The sequence below is a fragment of the Lissotriton vulgaris genome, chromosome 3_1 (genome assembly GCF_964263255.1).
Source record: "Lissotriton vulgaris chromosome 3_1, aLisVul1.2, whole genome shotgun sequence".
Taxonomy (NCBI): Eukaryota; Metazoa; Chordata; class Amphibia; order Caudata; family Salamandridae; genus Lissotriton; species Lissotriton vulgaris.
In genome coordinates, this window is record NC_141689.1 from 419581005 (window position 1) to 419598285 (window position 17281).

Below are 17281 nucleotides of genomic sequence, written 5' to 3' on the forward strand. Positions count from 1 at the left end.
GCGCTGCCCAACATAAGCAAATTGTAAATGAGGCCCAAGGTTAATGCAGCACTGCAGTACTTGTGAGGGTTAACTGAACATATATTGCAAACAGGCTATTGGCACTTCAAGTGTATAATAGACAAACGGAAATAGTACCCCAGTTGTGTAAAATTACAAAACATCACATCTAGGAATGGATATGGTTATGCATCAACAAAGGAGAAAGGAAAACAGGTATAAGGTATTTGAAGGAAGTGAGTATACTGAGGGACTTATTTATGAGAGCCCTGCCTCACTTTTGCACCACGTAAAGTGCTACATGTATGACGCATGGCTCTCATTTCGATTTATGAAACCACGCAAAGCAACCCTGCATGGCTTTGAGTTGGCCTCATAAATCATGAGTAAGGCGAAGCAGCGCAAGCCTGGGAGGCGTTCCATGGGCGTTGTAGTGGGTTTATCCCATGCAGCACCCATGGAATTTGACACTGCCCCAGATTTACAAAGTGATGTAAACCTGGGGAAGCACACAATCCGTACACCTTAGGAGGTGAGGTGCAATGATGAGAAATATGTTTATTTCTCCTCGTTTTTCCACTTTCCATGTGCGCTGCATGGAAAGATGAAAATGCCTCTCAAGATTGTTTTTGTGCAGAATGGTGTGCCTTCCTGCACAAAAACATTATTGCATGCAACACAGGCACCCTGCACCATGGAGAATGGGCCCCTACGTTGGTGCTAGGCTGCTGAAAGTGTGCCAGTGCAGGGAGAAAGGGCAGGAATGCACTTAAATATGGTGCATTCCTGCACTTTCACTTTCGGGTAGGGAAGCGCAGAAAGTTGCCTTGCTGCAATGCACTATGTCAAAGTTCCATAAATCAGCCCCTAAGTATCTCAAGCGTTAGATAGATAAGGTACTCATCTCCAAACTGATAGAGACAAGAAGGCAAAGGAAATCACTGGGTACAGGGTTCAAATTCTACTATATAGAAAAAAGCGGAAATAAAAATATGTACAGGATGCGAAGTTGCAACCTAGAGTATCAGTGATATAGAAAAGTCTATCAATACTTAATGTGCTGATTTCTCTCACACGCCTCATACCTGTTTTCCTTTGTCATGCTGGGTTTCTCCAAAATTTCTTTGTCCTGATGAAGACCCTGTATCCACTTAATGACATGTCGACACATCAACATATTGATAGGTAGATATAATTTTTTTTTACTTTTACTGAACTAGGGTACAGTAAAAGTATTTAACTATTATATTATATTACAGAAGAGCCGCTAGGCTGTTACAGACTCTAGTCTGCTTGCATTGTATGTTCAGTTACCTCTCATGAGCACGGTGCCACTACACAAACTATTTCTTTTTGTAATATCATTTTACTGGCTTTGTTTATCCTTTTTGTAATACATAGTCCATTTTTAAGCACCACTTAATTTGTGTGTGATGTGTATTTGCACTAATTGTATATGAAGAGTAGCTTTCTTTGGCCTCTTTTCAAATACTACATATTTCCTGTAAAGACTGATTCCGACAAAATGAGTTAGTGTTGATGGTTGCACGTCCAGGGCACTGAACTCCTTTTGGGACCGGTACTTATTTTTCCCTTTCAGACTTTGACCAAGAGCAAGAGGGAGAGAGACAGAAAAGAGAGACGGAAGGAAGAGAAAAACAGGAAAACAGTGACAAATAGAAACATGAAATCAGGAATGTAAAAGAACCTGTATAAGTGGGATAAAAAGTTAGTAAGCATGGTAAGGTATAAAGTGCAATCAACATTAGGTAGCCTTAGCATTTGGTAACACTGAAATTCTGCAGGATCCTGCTCTTATCATTTAACAAAATAATCACTTGGTGCCCAATATCTACGACTGTATAGTTTTTTAAAGTAGAGTGGTGTGCATGCTAAACTATCGAGGGAAAGCATAAACAAATGCCCCTCGTATAAAATTGAATCGCAGGTGATTGATCGCATAAACTTTTGTGCTTCTGATCAACTAAATTAAATTGATACCTGCTATTGTTATAATTTGTTCTATAGGTTTGGACACAGTAATCAAAATACTAAAGAAGAAGAAAAGCTACACGGGTATTAAGTTTGGCAATATCTCTTTATATATATTTGTGCTAAAAGGGTACTGTTACAATAAATAAGAAAAAACAAATTCATCAAAAACAAATGGACAAGAAATAAATGAATTGTTCTTCACATCCACTTGCGCTGTAGTCCACTCTTAATAAACAGATAACAATGAATCTTGCACAGCCTAAAACAATGATTCAGTTGTATGAATTATTTAAACTTAGAAGATATGGACAAAAGAGTTGACGTTTCGGCCTTGTAGTTGTTACATCCTTAAGGCCATCCTCAGGACAATTCAATCTTTAGAGAGTAGAGACTCCCTGTGAAAGATACAATAATCATTTTGTTACCTTTCTTGTATGACAATTAAAAAAACTTTTCTTAAACCGTGTGCAAAATAGAGCTTAAAGCTCTGTCTTAATACATATTTTCTTGGCTGTAACTAACCATGTATATATATTTATCCATGAATTATTTAACCGGAGTATTACTTTGAATAAACTCCTCGTTTTTTAACTTTGTGCGTTTATGACAAAAATACCTTCATTGTCAAACCTGCATATCTTAATCAATGTCATATTATGTAACACATTGAATTTTTATGAACTTAGTCAAGGAAAAAATTAGTCAAGGAAAAAATTAAATCCTGCTGCTAGTATCACTAGCTCGTACTTCAGCTGATGTCTGCATCATGACTAATACCTTACTTTTGTGGTAGCATGGAAGAATGTATACCTTTTGTCACCCACGAACTTTCACTTTTTAAAGAAATATTCAATATTTATAAGTTATCAGTGAGAGACAACCTCACATTGATAAGTCATCTCCGTGTATTTATACATCTGGTACCTGCATATTGTCTAGATCCACACAGTTCTGGAGGATTGTGTTGACTTGGAGTTTCAAACGACCTGCCAGAAAAAAACACGTTCTAATTGCTTATAAAGATTTAGCGGCAAGGCCCTCTGCATTATACTTCTGCTAGAGTCAAAAAATTACCTTCTCTTGAAGAATATTTGAGCAAGAAAAGATGATGGGACCAACGTATTGAATTAGCATCTCCACAGCGTATCTAAAGAAACGGATTCTTTCGGTTATGACATTTTTTTGATAGCTGGATTCTTAACTGCAATACTTTGGAATCCATTACTATAGATAATGTTTTACTGATGATCTGTATGGCTTTACTCAATTGCTGGAATGTCGACCATTACCTTTACGTCACAAACAGACCTGCGCTGGTGAATAGACAAAATGTCTTGTATTCACGCCTTATATATATTTATAAAGTAATATCACAATGACTAATGCCTAACGTAAGCTGGCTACCGCTATGTTAGAAATTTTCGAAGGGACTGTGTTTAGTCTTGAGATACTAGTGTATCAATCTGTGCGCGGTCATTTAGGACCCTGATAGTTATATCGTTCTCATTGTACATATGGCTGACACTAAATTATTTGGCAACGAGAAGCAAGGCATCTTACTTACAGAGATTTAGATAGTATATCTCTGGTTGCAAATATTTATATAAGGGGCATAGCTATTCAACTTACTTGTTCGAAATGCAACTTCTCGAATCAAAGTTTGTCTCGATCCTAGCGTAGTCTCGCGAGAAAGTAACTAAGCTGGGACACGCCATGCTTCCATTTGAATACCTGCTATCGCCCGGCTTTTTTTTGGTATCTGGGTTTGTACACCAACTCCGGCAGCCATCTTACAGTGGAGTCCTCAATATAGAGCATACTATGTTAATTGTTTTAAATGCGGACGAACTCGTGTATTTAGATACCGACATCAAGGCATCCCCTATTTTGCAACTGTGGCATATATAATCGCCATATTTGAATGTGTAATTTAGAAAACGCCACATTTGAACAATATCTTAAGTTATGACGATATATATTTTCCAAAGTTTTCTTTACTGCATATTTAAACTGATTGAAGTTTGGCTCACTGGTTAGAGCAGGCAGACCCTGAAGCAGAGGTCAGACCCGGGACCAGGGTTTAATTCCCGACGCGGCAGGGTCTTGAGCTCAAATGTCCACGGACTCGATAATTCTCGCTTCGGTGCCTGACCTAATCATGGGTTCACACTCTGCAACTCTGGGCATTAAGCTTGCTTAATCTCCACAACGGCCCCCCGCAGCGGGATGCCTGGCTTTCACTTTGGGGATGCCCTGTAGGGGCTATCTCACAGGGAAAAGCCAGGACGGGTTCCCAAGGCAAGCGCTTAGAGACCCCTGGGTGATAAGCGCTATATAAATCTAACATACAATACAATACAATACAAAAGTAATTACCATGTTGCACGTTTTATAGATCCTGGCTGCACCATTACAAAAAAAATTCACTCTTCTCTCTGTCGCTTCAATACGCGCTCACAGTGTAAATAGATGTTAAAAAACATTGCGACTTGTTCTTCTACTTAATGGGGATTTCATAGATATTGTGCAATTAAGAGTATGTTTCAAGCACACAAAACCTCATTTTGATTTTTACTAGATATTATACATCATATGGTGACCTGTATAAACGTAAGGAAATACTGCAAGCTGGTACAAGAATTACATGAATCAATTCAAGTCTTGCTGTCATTCCTATGGGTATTAGCATTATCACACTGATTACATAAAAGACTTCCTGGCAACTGTAATACAGGGATCAGTATATTCAACCAACCTTACTGTCAGCCCAGATGCTGCTCACAATCTGATTTCTATAGTTTATCTAGCATTTATTATTTCATAAGGAGAACTGTATGAGTTTTATTCAAAACTCATAGAGTATTGTGCTGAGAATCATCTGAGACATGCCAGTGCATGCCACTCTGTAGCTGAATTTAAACCTTGTTTGATACTGTTAACTTCCTCTATCCAGCGATTTTCTTTCATAGTTAAGTTCTGATTCACATTTTTCTGCCTCATGGTGGGTTTCACCACTTCGATGATCCACCAGTCCATTTCCTTCTCGCTATGTTTGAGAGTTCTATAATGCTCTACCAATGAGGCATTCTCAACATTGCAGAGTATCCGTGATTGGTGCTGCAATATTCTTTGCTTTGCCAATATGGGTTGTTTTCCCTATATACGGTAAACCGCAGGGACATCTCACACAATATACCACATTTGTGGTTTTACAATTGGAGAATTGGAGACAGAGCTTTAAGCTCTATTTTGCACACGGTTTAAGAAAAGTTTTTTTAATTGTCATAAAAGAAAGGTAACAAAATGATTATTGTATCTTTCACAAGGGGTCTCTACTCTCTAAAGATTGAATTGTCCTGAGGATGGCTTTAAGGATGTAACAACTACAAGGCCGAAACGTCGACTCTTTTGTCCATATCTTCTAAGTTTAAATAATTCAGACAACTGAATCATTGTTTTAGGCTGTGCAAGATTCATTGTTATCTATTTATTAAGAGTGGACTACAGCGCAAGTGGATGTGAAGAACAATTCATTTATTTCTTGTCCATTTGTTTTTGATGAATTTGGTTTTTCTTATTTGTTGTAACAGTACCCTTTTAGAACAAATATATAAAGAGATATTGTCAAACGTAATACCCGTGTAGCTTTTCTTCTTCTTTAGTATTTTGATTACTGTGTCCAAACCTATGGAACAAATTATAACAATAGCAGGTATCAATTTAATTTAGTTGATCAGAAGCACAAAAGTTTATGCGATCAATCACCTGCAATTCAATTTCTGAAAAAATTCCCTTGCTGGCAACTTTATTGTATCAAACTTTAGCCCAAGCTCGCAAGGGTTTATTGGGTCACCCACCTTTTATATAACCTCATATAAAATGTCAAAACACCTTGAGATAGCCTTGTGAAAGCTTGGTAGTCCCAAACAGGAAATAACAGAAACTACCCCACACTTTAAGAGAAAACTTCCAGTGTCATTTGATACACCGCCCCGTCACTCCCAAGATGGCCAGGGTCCCCCATCAGAGGTGGAACAAACTCTCAGAGACCAGCTGGACGGAGGTCCTCAACGCCTTCCATCCCGCTCCACTCACTAACCTTAAGCAGGGAGTAAAGAACTTCAACGACTAGAACCCAAATGTGGGGACAGCATTGGACCCATCAAGAGTAACATTCAGAGAAATTCTTCCAAAAGGCCAACTGGTTCATCCAGGAACTCAGAAAAGCGAAATGAGACAGCAAACTGCTGGAGAAGAGAAGGCACGCCAGCAATGACATCTCCGACAAGTCAGCCTTCAAGACCCCCCACAGCCTCTACCACCCCCTGCTGCTGGGGCCCACAAAGAAGACAGACCTAGCCACACACATTGAAACCAGCGCCAATAACATCAAGGAACCTTTCAGCATTGTTAAGGAATTCTCCAATACAGCTGCCAGAGAAAACAACATCATACCCTCATTGGAGCTGTGCGACAACTTTGCTGACTTCTTCCACGACAAGATCTTAACCATATACAGACACTTCGAACCCCAACCAACACCTATGGACTTCCTCGAAAAACATACGCCACCACTGCAACCAACACAAACCACAGACTGACCACATGGAACCTCCTCTCCACCCAGGACACCACCTCCATAATTTAATCTAACCACATGGGAGCTCCCACTGACCCATGCCAGCTTCAATCCTAAAAACCAAAAGATCGGCCAGGAAGTCACCACCCTGCTCAACACTACTACCACCACTGCAACATTGCCTGGAAACATGTCAAAGTCAGAGCACTACTCAAAGAACCCTCCATCAACCCCAGCAAATTAAAAAAAAACTGGCCAATCTCCCTGCTTCCATTCCCAGTGACGGTGCTTTAAAAGATCATCAACAAGCAACTCATGACACACCTGGAGCAGAACCAACTACTCAACGCCTCCCAATCCGGCTTAGGCAGCAATCACAGTACTGAAATTGCCCTGATCGCAGTCCCTGACTAGATCTGAACTCTCTTGGATCGAGGAGAAACAGCAGGTCTGATCCTCCTCCACCTCTCTGCAGCCATCTACACCGTATCCCAACACACACTGATCGAAAGACTCCACCACATTGGCATCCAAGGGGAAACTCTCAGATGTATCACCTCCTTACTCACTGGAAGTACTCAGAGAATCCAACTCCCACCTTTCATCTCTGAACCCAAGGAAATAACATGCAGTGTCCTCCATTTCTCATCCCTCAGCCCCAGATTCTTCCAGCCATATATGACCCCGTTGGCCAACATCGTCAGATCCCACGGTTTCAACATAATTTCCTATGCAGACAATACTCAACTCATCCTCTTAATCACCGATGACCCCACCACCACCAGGACCACTTCAGATGCATGACAAGCGTTGCTGACTGGATGAAGAACAACTGCCTGCAGCTGAACATAGACAAGATGGAAGTACTGAACTTCAGCAACAGCAGCAACACATGGAACGACTTCCTGATGGCCAGCAGACCTAGGACCGGCACCCACTCCCGCCGACCACACCAGAAACCTCAGAATCATCATTGACAACAAGCTCACTTTGTAATTGTAGGAGAGTAGGGTCTGCAATCCTATGATCACCCAGATTTTTTTGCTTTTGTTTCACTGGTTTACGACTTTCTCTGGCTGTGGGCCTGCTAATCAGACCCACAGCCTGGCTGTTCTCTTTCTAAATTACGACATGTACCCTAGGTGCATTTACCAATTGGTACTGGGCCACCTTATCAGACCCTGTAACTCAGGGCATAGGTGTACCCAGGGCCGCCAGGGGCTGCAGCATGTATTATGCCACCCCTGGCTGGCCTCCTAAAGTTGACACAACTGGCTGCATGACAGCTGGGGCAAAGTAGTGTAATCACCCTTTGCTTTAGGTATAGTAGCTCTATATCTAACCATACAATGGACACCCGAGTTTCTATCAGTCACTCCTATGGCAGGCCTTGACAATCCTGAAGGCAGAGTGCGTGGGCTCGTGTGAACTAGGCTCTGGCCCGAGCCGAGCCCGGTTGCAGCTTGCGGAACCAAGATCCAATGGCTGTTCCATGGTAACGCGTACCACATCGGTAACTTCGGTGTCGCGTTATCAAGACATGTCGAGTAAGGTGTCATACGAATCGGGATGCTGCCCTCTCACCAACTCTGGCGACGAGGTTAGCATTCCGCCCTTCTCGAGGGACACGACATGTACGTAACTGTGAACCCCGGTTAAAGTTAACTAAAGCCTCAGCTCCACAAAATGGATGCTGCCACCACAGACACGAGTCTGACCTCCTGCTGCTGGGAGTCCTTCCAGCGAGGAGAGCTTGGACAAAGGGTTTCCTGTCAAGGGCGGTGTTCGCACCGTCCCAGACAGGGTTTGTGTATTCTGGGTAGGTAGGGCTTTTGCGAGAAGGTGACTGCGGAGTGGCACCCCGGTGCTCACTACGCATCTGCCGGTCAGAACCAGTTCCAGGGGCGCCAGCCCTGGCCTGGGGAAAGTCCGGCAGGGGAGAGGGGTGTAACTACCTCCCTTCCTGGTCCCACCCTTAGGGCAGGACCTAGTCATGTACCCACCCCTTTCTTTAGAATAAAGGCCGGAGCGGGGACCCTTCCAAATTAGATCATCTTTGAATCAAGAACTACTTTCTACGAAAGGACACTCAAGACTCTTCTCAAGATTTCTCCCTTGTGACTAAGGAGTAGTCACCCTGCATCAGCGGGCACCATCTAAGAACTCTGCGGTTTGCTGCAAGTCCTTCCTCAAGGAATCCGACGGCCCAGCTCGACGAGAACCGGCTTCCCTGGCACCTCTGACCTCTACCCACGTCATCAGCTCAGCTGTGATCTGTGGGTGCGACGAGACCTCGAGGGACCGGCCATTATCAGAACCTGCACGCTCTTAACCAGCACGACCTTCGAAGCAATTCCCTGGTGAGTGCTCTGGGGTCCGAGAAGCCCCGACCCTGAGCCGCTCCAGCACCGAAGTGCAGTCTCCCAGCATCTCCACGATCTGCGTGGGGCCCTTCTGCTCGCTGCTCAGCACGTTGTCTGGTCACTAGCCGCTGGCTTGTGCCCTTCTGTGACGACATCCGACAATCAACACTGCTGGTCTGGTTGCTCCAGACTGGCCCTTGCTTCCATCTTTGCGAGAAGCACCACGGACCCTCCTGGTCCACTCAAGACGCCATCTTAGGCCCACCACGTGGCCCTGAGATCTGCCAAGGCTTGTTGCCCCATCCTGGGCCCAGCGACGCCGACAACATCATCCTCCGTGGGACAGCTCGCACCTCCGCCGTGGTCGCCGACAACGCCTCCTGGTCCGTGAGACTGCAGAGCCTAGCGTCGCCCACTCACCTGGTCGAGGTGACGGCCAACTGGTGCCATCCTGGTACCCTCTGACTACTGGCTAGTAGTACGAACTTGGTCCCCTCTGCTTTCAGGTATCAACAATCTCTGATCCAGGCTTGGATCTCTACGAACTATTCATCACTGGTCGCCGGCCAGCAACTCCTTTTCTTCCGGCTCCTGGCTCGTCAGCGAAGACCCCGACGCCTGTAAGACTTGTGCAGCCGCAGCCCTCGTGGCTAGGTAACTCGGCATTTCGGTGCCTGCATAACCTCTTTACTCTAGGGTCCCGAGTCCCTCGCTTCCGACTTGCCTTATCGGGTCCGCCCGAGACCTTAAACTTTCCGTGTCCTCGGACACTTGTTTTAATTGTGCACTTGAAGTATTTTCCTAAGAGATTTGGTTCGTGCTTAGTACCCTGTCCTCATAAAGAGTCCAGGGCTGTTGTGAATCTTAATAAATATCCTGTTTATTTTCATAACACTTGTGTGGTGTCCTTTCACTGGGTGTTCAAGGGGTACATGTGTGGTAAACAGCTGGCTTAACGCGCCCTCTCGAGTCTTTAGCCTTAGACTGCTCGTATCCACGCTACTAGGATAGCTGGTCTATAGGTTGACTTACAACCAAACACCATAAGGGTCGTTGGAACGATACATAGCGGTCGCTAGAATAGCGAACGTTGCATATCGGGCCAACTTCTCACATTGGTGAGCAGCGGTTGGGATTTGAGCTTGCTGTTGTTTTACCACACGTATCCTAAGAATATCTTGTTGAAAGATCGCATAAGTACTGTTAGTACATATAACCAAAGCTTAGAATACTCTGAGTTCTACTGAACCAGCTGTTGCAGCTCCTCAAGGCTTAGCACACCTTGGCTGCAACTCTTAGCAAGGGAACAGTAGGTAAACACGTAGTGTAGGTAGGTGCATCACTTACACCACACTAGAAACAGTATGTCGGACAAAGGAGGAAACTCTGAGTCTCCCCTTGTGTCAGTTGACCCTCCACAGGTCATCCCTTCAAGATATACTGTGCTGAGCTTCAAGGAGTTAAGACAGGTGTGTCACTCCCGGAAGATCAAGCAGGGGTCTAACCCCACCACGTCCTTTCTGATTGGTCTCTTGGAGACTTATGATGCCAGAAAAGCTGAGACCCGTCTTAGCTCTTCTAATCCAGAAGGAGACATGCCTCCCCTTGAGGGAACCAGAGACGATCCTGACCTCATCCACCTCGCAACTGAGAACGAAGATGTGGAGGATGATGAGGATGAGGATCCCTCTGGGGATGAGGCAGATAAGGGACAGGTAGAAGTCGTCAGACTAAGCAGGTCCAACTTAAGCAAACATGATAGCGGTACTGGGGGACCCCTGGGGCCACTATCAGATCAGCTTAACATTGGGAATGGACGAGCCCGATCTCTGTCAAGAGACTCCGGCAGATCCCTTCAAACCAATGGCTCTCGCAACTCTTCTCAGAGAGGGATGACGTCCCCTCAGCGGAGAGTGTACGAAGCTAAGGAAAGGGCAGCTAATCTGAGGATCGAAAGGGAAGAACTTGCCCTGGCCAAAGAAAGGCTTGCCTTTGCGAGAGAGCAACAGTTAAGTGGGGTAGTCCCCACTGGTGGCAGCAATGTACCTAGCAATAGGGAAAAGAGTTTCGATACGAAACACCTTGGGAAGATAGTGCCCCCCTTTAAACAAGGGGACGACATCCACAAATGGATTACTGCTTTGGAGAGGGCCTGCACTGTGCAAGGTGTTCCCCAGAGTCAGTGGGCAGCTATCTTGTGGCTCTCCTTTGAAGGTAAAGGAAGAGACAAGCTCCTCACCACAAGGGTGGAGGATGCGAACGATTACCAAGTCTTGAAAAATACACTCGTTGAAGGGTTCGGCCTAACCACTGAGCAGTACAGGGTGCTGTTCAGGGATGCCCAGAAAACGCAGTCTCAAGATTGGTCTGACTTTGTCGATTGTGCCACTAAGGCTTTTGAGGGCTGGTTGCTGGGCAGTAAGGTTACTGATTACAAAGGATTGTATAATTTGATGATGAGAGAACAAATTTTAAACAATTGTCAGAACCAGTTGTTGCATCAGCATCTTGTCGACTCGGATCTGACCTCTCCCCAAGAATTGGGAAAGAAGGCAGACAGATGGGTTCGCACGAGAGTTAAACAGAACCAGGGCCAGAATCAAGGTGGTCAGAAGAAAGCAGACCAGAAGGGTAAAGATTCTAAGGGGGAACAAAATGACCAGAAGTCTTCGACAGGTCCCCAACAACCCAAAGAGGGAGGGGGTCAGGCTCCCCAAAAGAAGAAAGAAGGCCAATCCAAAAGATGGTGCCAGTACTGTAAAAGTAAATCTCACTGGTTTAGTGAGTGCACCAAGAAAGGAGGAGGGCAGACTCCTGCCACTGCAGCCCCTAAGGCACCTGTGCCCCCTAGTACAGTCAGCAGTGGTAGTGCGCCTCCCAAGGGTTTAGTAGGGTTAACCCTGGGTTCTGAGGGGCGTGACAACTTAGTTGGCACACTCACTCAGGCTGTCCTTGTCAGTACAGGGGACGCGGACGTGTCCCCTGACATAAGTCCCAATACCTTGGGCAAATACAGACAGACGCCTTTCATAAATGGAAAGATGGCTCAGGCCTATAGGGACACTTGTGCCAGCGTCACCATGGTGACGCCTAACTTTGTGGACCCTGGACAGATCATGCCAGGTACAGAATTCCTGGTGACCAATGCAAGCAATGTCACTACCAATCACAGTATGGCAATTGTAGCTTTCTCCTGGGGAGGGGTAACTGGCCAAAAGAAGGTTGTAGTTAGTCCAGACCTCCCAGTGGATTGTTTGTTGGGCAATGATTTGGAGTCATCACAATGGTCAGAAGTGGAGCACCGGACTCACATGGAAATGTTAGGTTTGCCAGCACATGTGTTCGCTGTGACCAGGTCACAGGTCAGGAAATGCCCCACTGAACAGGTGCTGGATCCTGGAACAACGGACCAGACACCTCCCAAGAAAAAGAGCAGTAGGGTTAAGGCTGCGCCTTCCCCCTTGCCCCAGGTCGTGGATCAAGTCTCAGAGGAGGCTGACCTACAGGAATTGAGGGAAACTGAGCCTAGGGAGTTCGAACTTGATCAAGTTGAATTCTTGGGTTCAGGGGGACCCTCAAGGGAAGACCTGGGGAAGGACCAGTTAGACTGCCCTTCTCTTGAACCCCTCAGACAGCAGGCTGCTGCTGAGGCTGCTGGGAACGCCACAGGTACCCACAAGGTATACTGGGAAGATGGACTCCTGTACACTGAGTCAAGAGACCCCAAGCCTGGCATGACCAGGAGGCTGGTTGTACCCTTGTCTCAGCGTGGTTTCCTACTTACCTTGGCCCACGAGATTCCCTTAGCAGGTCACTTAGGCCAGACGAAAACGTGGGACAGGCTTGTCTCACACTTTCACTGGCCTCATATGAACGAAGATACCAAGGAGTTTTGCCGCTCCTGTGTCACTTGCCAAGCCAGTGGTAAGTCAGGTGGCACGACAAAGGCCCCCCTTATACCAATGCCTGTGGTGGGGGTGCCCTTTGAACGGGTGGGGATCGACATCGTCGGTCCCATGGAACCACCAACAGCATCAGGGCACAAGTTTATACTGGTGGTAGTGGATCATGCCACCAGGTATCCTGAAGCTATTCCCCTTAGGACCACTACAGCACCTGTTGTGGCAAGAGCCCTAGTTGGAGTATTCTCCAGAGTGGGCTTCCCTAAGGAGGTCGTCTCCGACAGAGGTGCAAACTTTATGTCGAGCTACTTAACTGCTATGTGGAAGGAATGTGGTGTCAACTACAAGTTCACTACACCCTATCATCCACAATGCAATGGGCTTGTTGAGAGATTCAACAGGACCCTTAAAGGGATGATTCATGGACTACCTGAAAAGCTTTGGCGTAGATGGGACGTCCTGATCCCCTGCCTCTTGTTCGCCTACAGAGAAGTCCCACAGAAGGGGGTTGGCTACAGCCCTTTTGAACTTTTGTACGGGCATCCTGTAAGAGGACCCCTGTGTTTGGTGAAGGAAGGATGGGAGAGACCTCTCAAAAAGCCTGCAGCCAACATAGTGGACTATGTGCTTGGCCTCCGCTCGCGGATGGCTGAATACATGGAGAAGGCATCTGAAAACCTTAAGGCCAGCCAAGAACTCCAGAAAGCTTGGCATGACCAAAAGGCTGTCTTGACTGTTTACCAGCCCGGACAGAAGGTGTGGGTGTTGGAGCCAGTGGCCCCAGCAGCACTCAAGGACAAATGGTCCGGGCCCTACACCATCCTGGAGAAAAAGGGAGAGGTCACCTACCTGGTCGACCTGGGAACTCCCCGGAGCCCCCACAGGGTGCTTCATGTCAACAGGCTCAAGGCATATGTCGACAGGAAGGACATGAGTTTGCTCATGGCCCTAGATGAGGGACAGGAAGAAGAGAGTGACCCTCTCCCCGACCTGCTCACTCAGAATCCTGACGATGGATCGGTAGATGGTGTTGTCTTTTGTGGCAGCCTCTCCGAACGTCAACAGAGCGACTGTAAACAGGTTCTTCAGTCGTTCAGACATATGTTTTCTCTAACACCCAGCCAGACCGATTGGTGCACCCATGAGGTTGACACTGGTGACAGCTTGCCCGTTAAGAGTAAAATCTACCGGCAGCCTGATCACGTTAGAGACTGCATCAAGAGTGAAGTGCAGAAAATGTTGGAGCTGGGAGTCATTGAACCCTCGGACAGCCCTTGGGCTAGTCCCGTAGTTCTAGTGCCGAAACCTCACACCCAGGGTGGTAAGAGAGAGATGAGGTTTTGCGTAGACTACAGGGGTCTCAATGCAGTCACTAAGACTGACGCCCACCCAATACCGAGGGCAGACGAGCTTATCGATAGATTGGCCTCGGCCAACTACTTAAGTACGTTTGACTTGACAGCTGGGTATTGGCAAATCAGGTTAGCTGAGGACGCCAAGCCTAAAACCGCATTTTCAACCCCTGGTGGGCATTATCAGTTCGTGGTGATGCCCTTTGGTCTGAAAAATGCACCTGCCACCTTCCAAAGGTTGGTGAATCAAGTCCTTACTGGGCTGGATGACTTCTGTGCGGCGTATCTTGACGATATTGCTGTCTTTAGCTCCACCTGGGAGGATCACCTGGTCCACCTGCGGAAAGTGTTAGAGGCCCTGCAAGCCGCAGGCCTCACTATCAAGGCCACCAAGTGCCAGATAGGGCAGACACAGGTTGTATACCTGGGCCACCTTGTAGGTGGAGGCCAGCTTCAGCCACTGGAGAGCAAGATACAGTCAATCAGGGACTGGGCTCCTCCAACCACCCAGACTCAGGTTCGAGCTTTCTTGGGCCTGACTGGATACTACCGGAAGTTTGTCAGGAACTATGGTTCCATCGTGACACCATTAAACGAACTGACAAGCAAGAAAATGCCAAAAAAGGTTCAGTGGACAGCGAGCTGTCAAAAAGCATTCGATGACCTAAAGCAGGCCATGTGCACGGCGCCTATCCTCAAGAGTCCGGACTACTCCAAACCATTCATTGTCCAAACAGATGCTTCTGAGTTGGGTGTGGGAGCTGTTCTTTCTCAACTGAATTTTGATGGTCAAGACCAGCCCATTGCTTTTATAAGCAGAAGGCTGACCCCTAGAGAGAAGAATTGGTCAGCTATTGAGAGGGAGGCCTTTGCTGTGGTTTGGGCCCTGAAGAAGCTGAGGCCATACTTGTTTGGCACTCACTTCAAGATTCAGACCGACCATAAGCCCCTCTTGTGGCTAAATCAGATGAAGGGTGAAAACCCCAAACTGCTAAGGTGGTCCATTTCCCTACAGGGGATGGACTTTACAGTGGAACATAGACCTGGTACTGATCATGGCAATGCCGATGGGCTCTCCAGATATTTCCACTTAGAACAAGAAGACTCACCTGGTCAAGGTTAGCTTATTGTTCCGACGTTTGGGGGGGGGGGTCATGTAGGAGAGTAGGGTCTGCAATCCTATGATCACCCAGATTTTTTTGCTTTTGTTTCACTGGTTTACGACTTTCTCTGGCTGTGGGCCTGCTAATCAGACCCACAGCCTGGCTGTTCTCTTTCTAAATTACGACATGTACCCTAGGTGCATTTACCAATTGGTACTGGGCCACCTTATCAGACCCTGTAACTCAGGGCATAGGTGTACCCAGGGCCGCCAGGGGCTGCAGCATGTATTATGCCACCCCTGGCTGGCCTCCTAAAGTTGACACAACTGGCTGCATGACAGCTGGGGCAAAGTCGTGTAATCACCCTTTGCTTTAGGTATAGTAGCTCTATATCTAACCATACAATGGACACCCGAGTTTCTATCAGTCACTCCTATGGCAGGCCTTCACAATCCTGAAGGCAGAGTGCGTGGGCTCGTGTGAACTAGGCTCTGGCCCGAGCCGAGCACGGTTGCAGCTTGCGGAACCAAGATCCAATGGCTGTTCCATGGTAACGCGTACCACATCGGTAACTTCGGTGTCGCGTTATCAAGACATGTCGAGTAAGGTGTCATACGAATCGGGATGCTGCCCTCTCACCAACTCTGGCGACGAGGTTAGCATTCCGCCCTTCTCGAGGGACACGACATGTACGTAACTGTGAACCCCGGTTAAAGTTAACTAAAGCCTCAGCTCCACAAAATGGATGCTGCCACCACAGACACGAGTCTGACCTCCTGCTGCTGGGAGTCCTTCCAGCGAGGAGAGCTTGGACAAAGGGTTTCCTGTCAAGGGCGGTGTTCGCACCGTCCCAGACAGGGTTTGTGTATTCTGGGTAGGTAGGGCTTTTGCGAGAAGGTGACTGCGGAGTGGCACCCCGGTGCTCACTACGCATCTGCCGGTCAGAACCAGTTCCAGGGGCGCCAGCCCTGGCCTGGGGAAAGTCCGGCAGGGGAGAGGGGTGTAACTACCTCCCTTCCTGGTCCCACCCTTAGGGCAGGACCTAGTCATGTACCCACCCCTTTCTTTAGAATAAAGGCCGGAGCGGGGACCCTTCCAAATTAGATCATCTTTGAATCAAGAACTACTTTCTACGAAAGGACACTCAAGACTCTTCTCAAGATTTCTCCCTTGTGACTAAGGAGTAGTCACCCTGCATCAGCGGGCACCATCTAAGAACTCTGCGGTTTGCTGCAAGTCCTTCCTCAAGGAATCCGACGGCCCAGCTCGACGAGAACCGGCTTCCCTGGCACCTCTGACCTCTAACCACGTCATCAGCTCAGCTGTGATCTGTGGGTGCGACGAGACCTCGAGGGACCGGCCATTATCAGAACCTGCACGCTCTTAACCAGCACGACCTTCGAAGCAATTCCCTGGTGAGTGCTCTGGGGTCCGAGAAGCCCCGACCCTGAGCCGCTCCAGCACCGAAGTGCAGTCTCCCAGCATCTCCACGATCTGCGTGGGGCCCTTCTGCTCGCTGCTCAGCACGTTGTCTGGTCACTAGCCGCTGGCTTGTGCCCTTCTGTGACGACATCCGACAATCAACACTGCTGGTCTGGTTGCTCCAGACTGGCCCTTGCTTCCATCTTTGCGAGAAGCACCCCGGACCCTCCTGGTCCACTCAAGACGCCATCTTAGGCCCACCACGTGGCCCTGAGATCTGCCAAGGCTTGTTGCCCCATCCTGGGCCCAGCGACGCCGACAGCATCATCCTCCGTGGGACAGCTCGCACCTCCGCCGTGGTCGCCGACAACGCCTCCTGGTCCGTGAGACTGCAGAGCCTAGCGTCGCCCACTCACCTGGTCGAGGTGACGGCCAACTGGTGCCATCCTGGTACCCTCTGACTACTGGCTAGTAGTACGAACTTGGTCCCCTCTGCTTTCAGGTATCAACAATCTCTGATCCAGGCTTGGATCTCTACGAACTATTCATCACTGGTCGCCGGCCA

The 17281-nt window shown here is 47.4% G+C and overlaps 1 protein-coding gene across 2 annotated transcripts in view; it reads right to left on the bottom strand.

The window, feature by feature from the left end:
• Positions 1 to 17281, bottom strand: part of CDC20B (cell division cycle 20B) — a 374231-nt gene that overhangs the window by 223272 nt on the left and 133678 nt on the right. The gene's annotated exons all lie outside the window — the stretch shown is intronic.